This window comes from Aegilops tauschii, chromosome 4 (genome assembly GCF_002575655.3).
Source record: "Aegilops tauschii subsp. strangulata cultivar AL8/78 chromosome 4, Aet v6.0, whole genome shotgun sequence".
NCBI classification, from domain to species: Eukaryota; Viridiplantae; Streptophyta; class Magnoliopsida; order Poales; family Poaceae; genus Aegilops; species Aegilops tauschii.
This window is the reverse complement of record NC_053038.3, coordinates 57993303-58004938: the sequence shown is the minus strand read 5'-3', so window position 1 is coordinate 58004938 and position 11636 is coordinate 57993303.

Below are 11636 nucleotides of genomic sequence, written 5' to 3'. Positions count from 1 at the left end.
GTATATAGGCATCACGTCCGAGACAAGTAGACCGAAACGATTCTGCATCTACTACTATTACTCCACACATCGACCGCTATCCAGCATGCATCTAGAGTATTAAGTTCATGAAAAACAGAGTAATGCATTAAGAAAGATGACATGATGTAGAGGGATAAACTCATGCAATATGATATAAACCCCATCTTTTTATCCTCGATGGCAACAATACAATACGTGCCTTGCTGCCCCTGCTGTCACTGGGAAAGGACACCGCAAGATTGAACCCAAAGCTAAGCACTTCTCCCATTGCAAGAAAGATCAATCTAGTAGGCCAAACCAAACTGATAATTCGAAGAGACTTGCAAAGATAACCAACCGTACATAAAAGAATTCAAATTTGATTCAAATATTGTTCTTAGATAATCTTGATCATAAACCCACAATTCATCGGATCTCGACAAACACACCGCAAAAGAAGATTACATCGAATAGATCTTCACAAGAGAGGGGGAGAACATTGTATCGAGATCCAAAAAGAGAGAAGAAGCCATTTAGCTAATAACTATGGACCCGAAGGTCTGAGGTAAACTACTCACACTTCATCGGAGAAGCCTTTGAGATGATGTAGAGGCCCTCCATGATCAATGCCCCCTCCGGCGGAGCTCCGGAAAAGGCCCCGAGATGGGATCTCTCAGGTACAAAAAGTTGCGGCGGTGGAATTAGGTTTTTGGCTCCATATCTGGTAGTTTGGGGGTACGTAGGTATATATAGAAGGAAGAAGTATGTATGTGGAGCAACGAGGGGCCCACGAGGGTGGAGGGCGCGCCTGGGGGGTAGGCGCGCCCCCTACCTCGTGCCTTCCTCGTTCGTTGCTTTGTGTAGAATCCAAGTCCTCTGGATCACGTTCGTTCCAAAAATCACGTTCCCGAAGGTTTCATTCCGTTTGGACTCCATTTGATATTCTTTTTCTACGAAACTCTTAAATAGGCAAAAAACAGCAATTCTGGGCCGGGCCTCCGGTTAGTAGGTTAGTCCCAAAAGTAATATAAAACTGTATAATAAAGCCCAATAATGTCCAAAACAGAATATAATATAGCATGAAGCAATCAAAAATTATAGATACGTTGGAGAGGTATCAGTACACAGCGTAGCATACATAATAGAACCTATGGCCGAGGCATAGGGAATGACTTTCATTTTCTCTCTATCTTCTGCAGTGGTCGGGCTTTGAGTTTGACTCAATTTTGCACCTTGCAACACAAGCAAGAACCCTTTCTTTGACTGGTCCATTTTGAACTTCTTCAAAACTTTGTCAAGGTATGTGCTTTGTGAAAGTCCTATTATGCGTCTTGATCTATCTCTATGGATCTTGATGCCCAATATATAAGCAGCTTCACCGAGGACTTTCATTGAAAAACTCTTATTCAAGTATCCTTTTATGCTATCCAGAAATTCTACATCATTTCCAATCAACAATATGTCATCCACATATAATATTAGAAATGCTACGGAGCTCCCACTCACTTTCTTGTAAATACAGGCTTCTCCGAAAGTCTGTATAAAACCATATGCTTTGATCACCTCAACTAAGCGTATATTCCAACTCCGAGATGCTTGCACCAGTCCATAGATGGATCGCTGGAGCTTGCACACTTTGTTAGCACCTTTAGGATCGACAAAACCTTCTGGTTGCATCCTATACAACTCTTCTTTAAGAAATCCATTAAGGAATGCAGTTTTGACATCCATTTGGCAGATTTCATAATCATAAAATGCGGCAATTGCTAACATGATTCGTGCAGACTTAAGCATCGCTACGGGTGAGAATGTCTCATCGTAGTCAACTCCTTGAACTTGTCGAAAACCTTTCGCGACAAGTCGAGCTTTGTATACAGTAACATTACCATCAGCGTCTGTCTTCTTCTTGAAGATCCATTTATTCTCTATGGCTCGCGGATCATCGGGCAAGTCCACACTTTGTTCTCATACATATCCTATCTCAGATTTCATGGCCTCAAGCCATTATCGGAATCTGGGCTCATCATAGCTTCTTCATAGTTCGTAGGTTCGCCATGGTATAATAACATGACTTCCAGAACAGGATTACCGTACCACTCTGGTGCGGAACGTGCTCTGTTCGACCTACGAGGTCCAGTAGTAACTTGATCTCAAGTTTCATGATCATCATCATTAGCTTCCTCTCTAGTTGGTGTACGCATCACGGGAACGGATTGCTCTGATGTGCTACTTTCCAGTTTGAGAGAAGGTACAATTACCTCATCAAGTTCTACTTTCCTCCCACTCACTTCTTTCGAGAGAAACTCCTTCTTTAGAAATGTTCCATTCTTGGCAACAAAGATCTTGCTTCGGATCTGTGGTAGAAGGTGTACCCAATTGTTTCCTTAGGGTATCCTATGAAGACACACTTCTCTGATTTGGGTTCGAGCTTATCAGGCTGAAGCCTTTTGACATAAGTGTCGCAACCCCAAACTTTAAGAAACGACAGGTTAGGTTTCTTGCCAAACCATAGTTCATACGGTGTCGTCTCAACGGATTTAGACGGTGCCCTATTTAACGTGAATGCAGCTGTCTCTAATGCATAACCCCAAAATGATAGTGGTAAATCGATAAAAGACATCATAGATCGCACCATATCTAGTAAAGCATGGTTACGACGTTCGGACACACCATTACGCGGTGGTGTTCCAGGTGACGTGAGTTGTGAAACTATTCCACATATTTTTAAATGAAGGCCAAACTCGTAACTCAAATATTCGCCTCCGCGATCAGATCGTAGAAACTTTATTTTCTTGTTACGATGATTCTCCACTTCACTCTGAAATTCTTTGAACTTTTCAAATGTTTCAGACTTTGTTTCATTAAATATATATACCCATATCTGCTCAAATCATCTATGAAGGTCAGAAAATAACGATCCCCGCCGCGTGCCTCAACACTCATCGAACCGCATACATCGGTATGTATTATTTCCAATAAGTCATTGGCTCGCTCCATTGTTCCGGAGAACGGAGTTTTAGTCATCTTGCCCATGAGGCATGGTTTGCAAGTATCAAATGATTCATAATCAAGTGATTCCAAAAGTCCATCTACATGGAGTTTCTTCATGCGCTTTACACCAATATTACCTAAACGGCTGTACCACAAATATGTTGCACTATCATTATCAACTTTGCATCTTTTGGCATCAATATTATGGATATGTGTATTACCACAATTGAGATTCAACAGAAACAGACCACTCTTCAAGGGTGCATGACCATAAAAGATATTACTCATATAAATAGAACAACCATTATTCTCTGATTTAAATGAATAACTGTCTCGCACTAAACAAGATCCAGATATAATGTTCATGCTCAACGCTGGCACCAAATAACAATTATTTAGGTCTAAAACTAATCCCGAAGGTAGATGTAGAAGTAGCGTGTCTACAGCAATCACATCGACCTTGGAACCATTCCCGACGTGCATCGTCACCTCGTCCTTAGCCAATCTTCGTTTAATCCGTAGCTCCTGTTTCAAGTTATAAATATGAGCAACCGAACCAGTATCAAATACCCAGACGCTACTACGAGCATTAGTAAGGTACGCATCAATAACATGTATATCAAATATACTTTTGTTCACTTTGCCATCCATCTTATCCGCCAAATACTTGGGGCAGTTCCGCTTCCAGTGACCAGTCCCTTTGCAGTAGAAGCACTCGGTTTCAGGCTTGGGTCCAGCTTTGGGCTTCTTCCGGGGAGTGGCAACTTGTTTGCCATTCTTCTTGAAGTTCCCCTTCTTTCCCTTGCCCTTTTTCTTGAAACTAGTGATCTTGTTAACCATCAACACTTGATCCTCCTTCTTGATTTCTAGGGAATTGTCTTCTCCATCTCTTGCATATTATAGTTCATCACGAAGGCTTTGTAGCTTGGTGGCAGTGAGTGAAGAACTCTTTCAATAACACTATCACCTGGAAGATTAATCCCAGCTGAGTCAAGTGATTATGATACCCAGACATTTTGAGTATGTGTTCACTGACAGAACTATTCTCCTCCATCTTGCAGCTATAGAACTTGTTGGAGACTTCATATCTGTCAACTCGGGCATTTTCTTGAAATATTAACTTCAATTCCTGGAACATCTCATATGCTCCATGACGTTCAAAACATCTTTGAAGTCCCGATTCTAAGCCGTAAAGCATGGCACACTGAACTATCGAGTAGTCATCAGATCGAGCTTGCCAGACGTTCAAAACATCAGCATCTGCTGCTGCAGCAGGCCTTTCACCTAGCGGTGCATCAAGGACATAATTATTCTGTGCAACAATGAGGATAATCCTCAAGTTATGGACCCAGTCCGTGTAGTTGCTACCATCATCTTTCAACTTAGCTTTCTCTAGGAACGCATTAAAATTCAGGGGAACGGTAGCACGGGCCATTGATCTACAACATAGATATGCAAATACTATCAGGACTAAGTTCATGATGAATTAAGTTCAATTAATCAAATTACTTAAGAACTCCCACTTAGATAGACATCCCTCAAGTCATCTAAATGATACGTGATCCAAATCAACTAATCCATATCCGATCATCACGTGAGATGGAGTAGTCATCAATGGTGAACATCTCTATGTTGATCATATCTACTATATGATTCACGTTCGAGCTTTCGGTCTCCAATGTTCCGAGGCCATGTTTGTACATGCTAGGCTCGTCAAGTTTAACCCAAGTATTCCGCATGTGCAAAACTGTCTTGCACCCGTTGTATGTGAACGTAGAGTCTATCACACCCGATCATCACGTGGTGTCTCAACACGATGAACTGTAGCAACGGTGCATACTCACAGAGAACACTTTTACCTTGAAATTTAGTTAAGGGATCATCTTATAATGCTACCGTTGTATGAAGCAAAATAAGATGTATAAAAGATAAACATCACATGCAATCAAAATATGTGACATGATATGGCCATCATCATCTTGTGCTTTTGATCTCCATCTCCAAAGCATCGTCATGATCTCCATCGTCATCGGCTCGACACCTTGATCTCCATCGTTGCGTCATGGTCGTCTCGCCAACTATTGCTTCTACAACTATCGCTAACGCATAGTGATAAAGTAAAGCAATTACATGGCGTTTGCATTTCATACAATAAAGAGACATCCATAAGGCTCCTGCCGGTTGCCGATAACTTTTACAAAACATAATCATCTCATACAATAACTTATATCACATCATGTCTTGACCATATCACATCACAACATGCCCTGCAAAAACAAGTTAGACGTCCTCTACTTTGTAGTTGCAAGTTTTACGTGGCTGCTACGGGCTTCTAGCAAGAACCGTTCTTACCTACGCATCAAACCACAACGGTTTTTCGTCAAGTTTGTTGTTTTAACCTTCTTCAAGGACCGGCCGCAGTCAAATTCGATTCAACTAAAGTAGGAGAAACAGACACCCGCCAGCCACCTTTATGCAAAACTAGTTGCATGTCTGTCGGTGGAACCAACCTCATGTGCGTGGACATGTAAGGTTGGTCCGGGCCGCTTCATCCCACAATACCGCCGAATCAAAATAAGACGTTGGTGGTAAGCAGTATGACTATCACCGCCCTGCTACTTCTTGAGCTTGCATTGGTTTTTCCCTTGAAGAGGAAAGGGTGATGCAGCAAAGTAGAGATAAGTATTTCCCTCAGTTTGAGAACCAAGGTATCAATCCAGTAGGAGACAACACACAAGTCACCGAATACCTGCACAAACAATCAAACAACTTGCACCCAACGCGATAAAGGGGTTGTCAATCCCTTCATTGTTACTTGCAAAAGTGTGATCTGATAGAGATAGATAATTGGTAAAGTAAATATTTTTGGTATTTTTGGTTTATAGATCGGAAAGTAAAAGATTGCAAAAAAAAAGTAAATTGAAAACTAATATTGTTGATCGGAAACTTATATGATGGAAAATAGACCCAAGGGCCATAGGTTTCACTAGAGGCTTCGCTCATGATAGAAAATGATACGGTGGGTGAACAAATTACTGCCGAGCAATTGATAGAAAAGCGCAAAGTTATGACGATATCTAAGGCAATGATCATGAATATAGGCATCACGTCCGTGTCAAGTACACCAAAACGATCCTGCATCTACTACTATTACTCCACACATCGACCGCTATCCAGCATGCATCTAAAGTATTAAGTTCATAAAGAATGGAGTAACGCATTAAGCAAGATGACATGATGTAGAGGAATTAACTCAAGCAACATGATGAAAACCCCATCTTTTTATCCTCGATGGCAACAATACAATACGTGCCTTGCTGCCCCTACTGTCACTGGGAAAGGACACCACAAGATTGAACCCAAAGCTAAGCACTTCTCCCATTGCAAGAAAAACCAATCTAGTTGGCCAAACCAAATCGATAGTTCGAAGAGAACTACAAAGATATCAAATCATGCATATAAGAATTCAGAGAAGATTCAAATAATATTCATAGATAAGCTAATCATAAATCCACAATTCATCGGATCTCGGCAAACTCACCGCAAAAAAGTATTACATCGAATAGATCTCCAAGAACATCGAGGAGAACATGGTATTGAGAATCAAAGAGAGAGAGAAGAAGCCATCTAGCTACTAGCTATGGACCCATAGGTCTGTGGTAAACTACTCACGCGTCATCGGAAGGGCAATAGAGTTGATGTAGAAGCCCTCAATGATCGAATCCCCCTCCGGCAGGGTGCCGGAAAAGGTCCCTAGATGGGATCTCACGGGTACAGAAGGTTGCGGCGGTGGAAAAGTGTTTTCGTGGATGCTTCTGTTGGTTTGGGGATATATGGGAATATATAGGCGCAAGAATTAGGTCAGGAGGTGCATGAGGGGCCCACAAGGGTGGGGGCGCACCCTACCCCCTGGGTGCGCCCTCCATCCTTGTGGGCGCCTCGTGGCTCCTCCGACTTCATCTGCAAGTCTCCTGGTTGTCTTCCGGTCCAAGAAAAATCATCGCGAAGGTTTTATTCCGTTTGGAATCCGTTTGGTATTCCTTTTCTACGAAACTCAAAAACAGGGAAAAAACAAGAACTGGCACTAGGCTCTAGGTTAATAGGTTAGTCCCAAAAATAATATAAAATAGCATATTAATGCATATAAAACATCCAAAACAGATAATATAATAGCATGGAACAATCAAAAATTATAGATACGTTGGAGACGTATCACGCCCACAACTCTTTGTGTTCTACTCGTGCATATAATCTACGCATAGACCCGGCTCATGATGCCACTCTTGGGAAACGTTGCATGGAAAACAAAAAAAATTGTACACACACCGAATGATATATCCATGGATATGCATAGCAACGAGGGGGAGAGTGTGTTTACGTACCCTCGTAGACCGTAAGCGGAAGCGTTTCTCAACGCGGTTATGTAGTCGAACTTCTTCGCGCTTCAACCGATCAAGTACCGAACGCACGGCACCTCCGCGTTCTGCACACGTTTAGCTCGCTGATGTCCCTCGCCTTCTTGATCCAGCAAGACTTCGAGGTAGTAGATGAATTCCGTCAGCACGACGGCGTGGTGACGGTGATGGTGAAGTGATCCTCGCAGGGCTTCGCCTAAGCACTACGAAAATATGACCGAGGGGCACCGCACACGGCTAGGCAATTGTCTGGTCTGTGCTAGGGGTGCCCCCCTCCCACATATATATAGGTGGGAGGGGGAGGGGAGACGCCAGGAGGCGCCCCAAGCAGGATCAAATCCTATTTGGCTTCCTCCTTGGCCGCCCCCCCCCCCCCGCCATATATGCCGGAGGGGGAAAGAAAGAGGAGGGGAGAAAGGGAAGGAGGAGGCCGAATCCCTCCTCCTTTCCTTTATCTTCCCCTCTTTCCTTTTCCCCTGGTTCGGCCCATATGGGGGGCGCACCAGCCCTTGATGGCTGGTGTGTTTCCCCTCTTGGCCCATAAGTGCCCGGAACCCCCTCCGGTAACCCGATATGTACCCGGTACCCCCCGGATCACTTCTGGTGTCCGAATACTATCGTCCTATATATCAATCTTTACCTCTCGACCATTTAGAGACTCCTCGTCATGTCTGTGATCTCATCTAGGACTCCGAACAACATTCAGTCACCAAATCATATAACTCATATAATATAATATCGTCATCGAACGTTAAGCGTGCAGACCCTACGGGTTCGAGAACTATGTAGACATGACCGAGACACCTCTCCGGTCAATAACCAATAGCGGAACCTGGATGCCCATATTGGCTCCTACATATTCTACGAAGATCTTTATCGGTCGAACCATTATGACAACATACGCAATTCCTTTTGTCTATCGGCATGTTACTTGCCCGAGATTCGATCGTCGGTATCTTCATACCTAGTTCAATCTTGTTACCAGAAAGTCTCTTTACTCGTTCCGTAATACATCATCCTGCAACTAACTCATTAGTCACATTGCTTGCAAGGCTTCTTATGATGTGTATTACCAAGAGGGCCTAGAGATACCTCTCCGATACTCGGAGTGACAAATCCTAATCTCGATCTATGCCAACTCAACAAATACCTTCGGAGATACCTGTAGAGAATCTTAATCACCCAGTTATGTTGCGACGTTTGATAGCACACAAGGCATTCCTCCGGTATCCGAGAGTTGCATAATCTCATAGTCGTAGGAACATGTATTTGACATGAAGAAAGCAATAGCAATAAAACTGAACGATCATAATGCTAAGCTAACGGATGGGTCTTTTCCATCACATCATTCTCCTAATGATGTGATCCCGTTATCAAATGCCAACTCATGTCCATGGTCAGGAAACCTTAACCATCTTTGATCAACGAGCTAGTCAAGTAGAGGCTCACCAGGGACACGGTGTTTGTTTATATATTCACACATGTATTTAGGTTTCCGATCAATACAATTCTAGCATGAATAATAAACCTTTATCATGAATAAGGAAATATAAAATAACAACTTTATTATTGCCTCTAGTGCATATTTCCTTCACTTTTTGTATCATTTTAGTAAGTTATTGAAATCTGCAGCTCCTCCTTACCTCAGTTTCAACCAAAGGGTTACCCTTCCTCTTTTTATTGTTCTGCGGAGCAGAAGTAAAAGAGGTTGATACTGACACCATGGAAGCAGAAACCATGGGAGAAGTGACCTCTTGGTCCTGGGTCACCTTTTCAATCATAAGGGCAGATGACAAAAGTGTATCAGTAGCAGGGCAGACATTAGGGATAGCAAAAGGCAGAGTAGTGTTGCAGTTAGACCCTTGAGTGATGATCTCCCAAACATTAGAAGTAACAATTTTTTAGCCCGTTCAAATTTATCTGGTGAAAGGAGTGTAACTGACAAAAAATTGACCCAATCAATAGGTACCTGTATGAGATTCTTGTCCCCCTTAGATGGTGCAAAGTGCTTTTGCCAAATCATTGCTCCTTCTTGCCCAAGGAATTCAATCTTCTGGGTCTTCTCAGTCATAGCACAAGCAATAATAGGGTCCACCTCCTGATTATTGATTTGTATAAATCCTGCATGAATGGTGTGCCTTTCATTCATGAAAGCAGGAAGAGGGAAACCAGGTGGAGCTGACATATCAGGCGAAGAGTTTTCATTTGCAGCCACATTAGCCCCCTGAAAGATAGGGTCAATAGTACCTTGAGCCATGATACTAGAAATTTGTGGATCAATATCCTCCTTACCTTTCCCCTACTGCTCTGTTACATTCCTCTGCTCCTCTGTTTCTGTCCTTAGTTCCTCCCTTAATTTAACAATGTTATCTAGAGTATGAAGCTGTTGTGAGATAGCAAGGGGTTCATGCTACATAGGATCATCCATTCTATCAGTTTCAGTATTGCTAGGTTGCTGCAAAATCACTTCTAGATAACATTGTTAAATTAAGGGAGGAACATATCAATAGTGGGTTGCATAGGAATAGAAGGGCCCATAACAACAACAGCCACACCTGGTGGTTGTTGGGCCATGACTGGCTCTGGATAAAGCCCATCAGCTACATTCAAATCTGGCAGTATAGGTGCCAATGGACCATTAGCAGATGCCCCTGTATTACCACTGTTATCGGACTGTCCCATTGATAAGGTAAGACTACTATGATCAATATTTTCCTCTGCTTGCTGCTCTTCCTCATCCAATGGCGCCATGAGGTCATTTAATTCCAGGAATTCACTTTGATGATTCTCTAGATCAATGTTAGGGTTATAATTTGGCATTTACCAATGACCCCAGCTGGGTAAATCATGTTCTTGACCTTCCTCATCCTCCATATCTGCATTATCAACATGATTCAGTGCCAAGTTCAGGTTCAGCTGTGCAGCCTATTGTTGATTGGCTATTGCTTGAACTCCTACATGCTCATGCTACTGCAAAGGGCCAAGAAAGTGGTTATGCTTATTGGGGGTGGAAGTTTGCCTGCATGGGCATGGGATGAGGATATCCATTAGGATGAATATAATCTTCATCATGTGGCTCCACCCCAAGCATTTGTTGCCAGAGAATCACTATTGGGACTATCAGAGAATCTGAGTGCTCACCATCACCAAATACTATGCTTGCTGAAATATCTCTTAATTCCTCCACCTTGACTTTGACCATTTGATTTGCTCTGGTGCTTCTCACTCAGTCCCACGTGATAAATTTACCAAATTTACTAACAACATCATTTATCTCTTGTATATTCCTCCTGTCAAATGGATAGTGTTAGGACCGAGAGATATCGACCAGAGGGGGGTGAATGGAAGATTCAAAAATTCTTCCGAATGTTTTGAACTGATCCCAAACACAGCAGCGGAAATAAGGTTCGGTAGAAAAGAACTTAATCAAGCATGTTGTTGATGAACATATCTATCGACGTAGGAAGCAATAATGGTACGAGCATAGGATATCACAGGTTTGACAATAATGATGGTAATGCAATAAGCGAACAGATACAATAGCATGAGAGAAAACAAGGTATGTTCATCAAGGCCGAGGATAACGAAAGATGACACGGAGAAACCACACCAGTCTTATCAAGTGCGAATAGAAATGAATACGACTGAAATGACTACACTGAATGAGTAGAAAGCAACAGGTGAGCAGCGAACGATAACGACAGAGATGATAGACACGAATGATATGCAACAGTCAATGAAAGATCAGATAAAATATCGTCACAAAGCACTATAGTAAACTGTCGAATGTAATGCAGTAAAGTAAATTTGACCAGTGGTGCTCGATGGCGACAGAGAGATTTGGTAGACCAGTTCGCCCTTCTGCCAAAGGACTACATCTGGTTTGAGGGGTTGTGATTTAACACAGAAAATAAACTCTCTTCGCCCTATTCTCCTTCAACTCGGAGCTGATCAGACTCCAGTTGATTTCACTACTGGTAGATACTTGTCGGCGATATCCAGACCTTCGGCGGACCTCTTCGTGAACCACAATGACTCTTGGTTGCTAAAGATCTTGATCGGTGAAGACAACAACTCTTCAACACTCGAGCCAACACCTATCCATCTAGAGAGTGCGCAGCTCTCAAGAGTAATAGGTACAAGAGCTCTAACGCAGAACTACTGTGATGCTCAACCACTGTCTAAGTTTCGGCTCTTGATTTTTTTCTCGTTGGATCTTAAACTCAAATA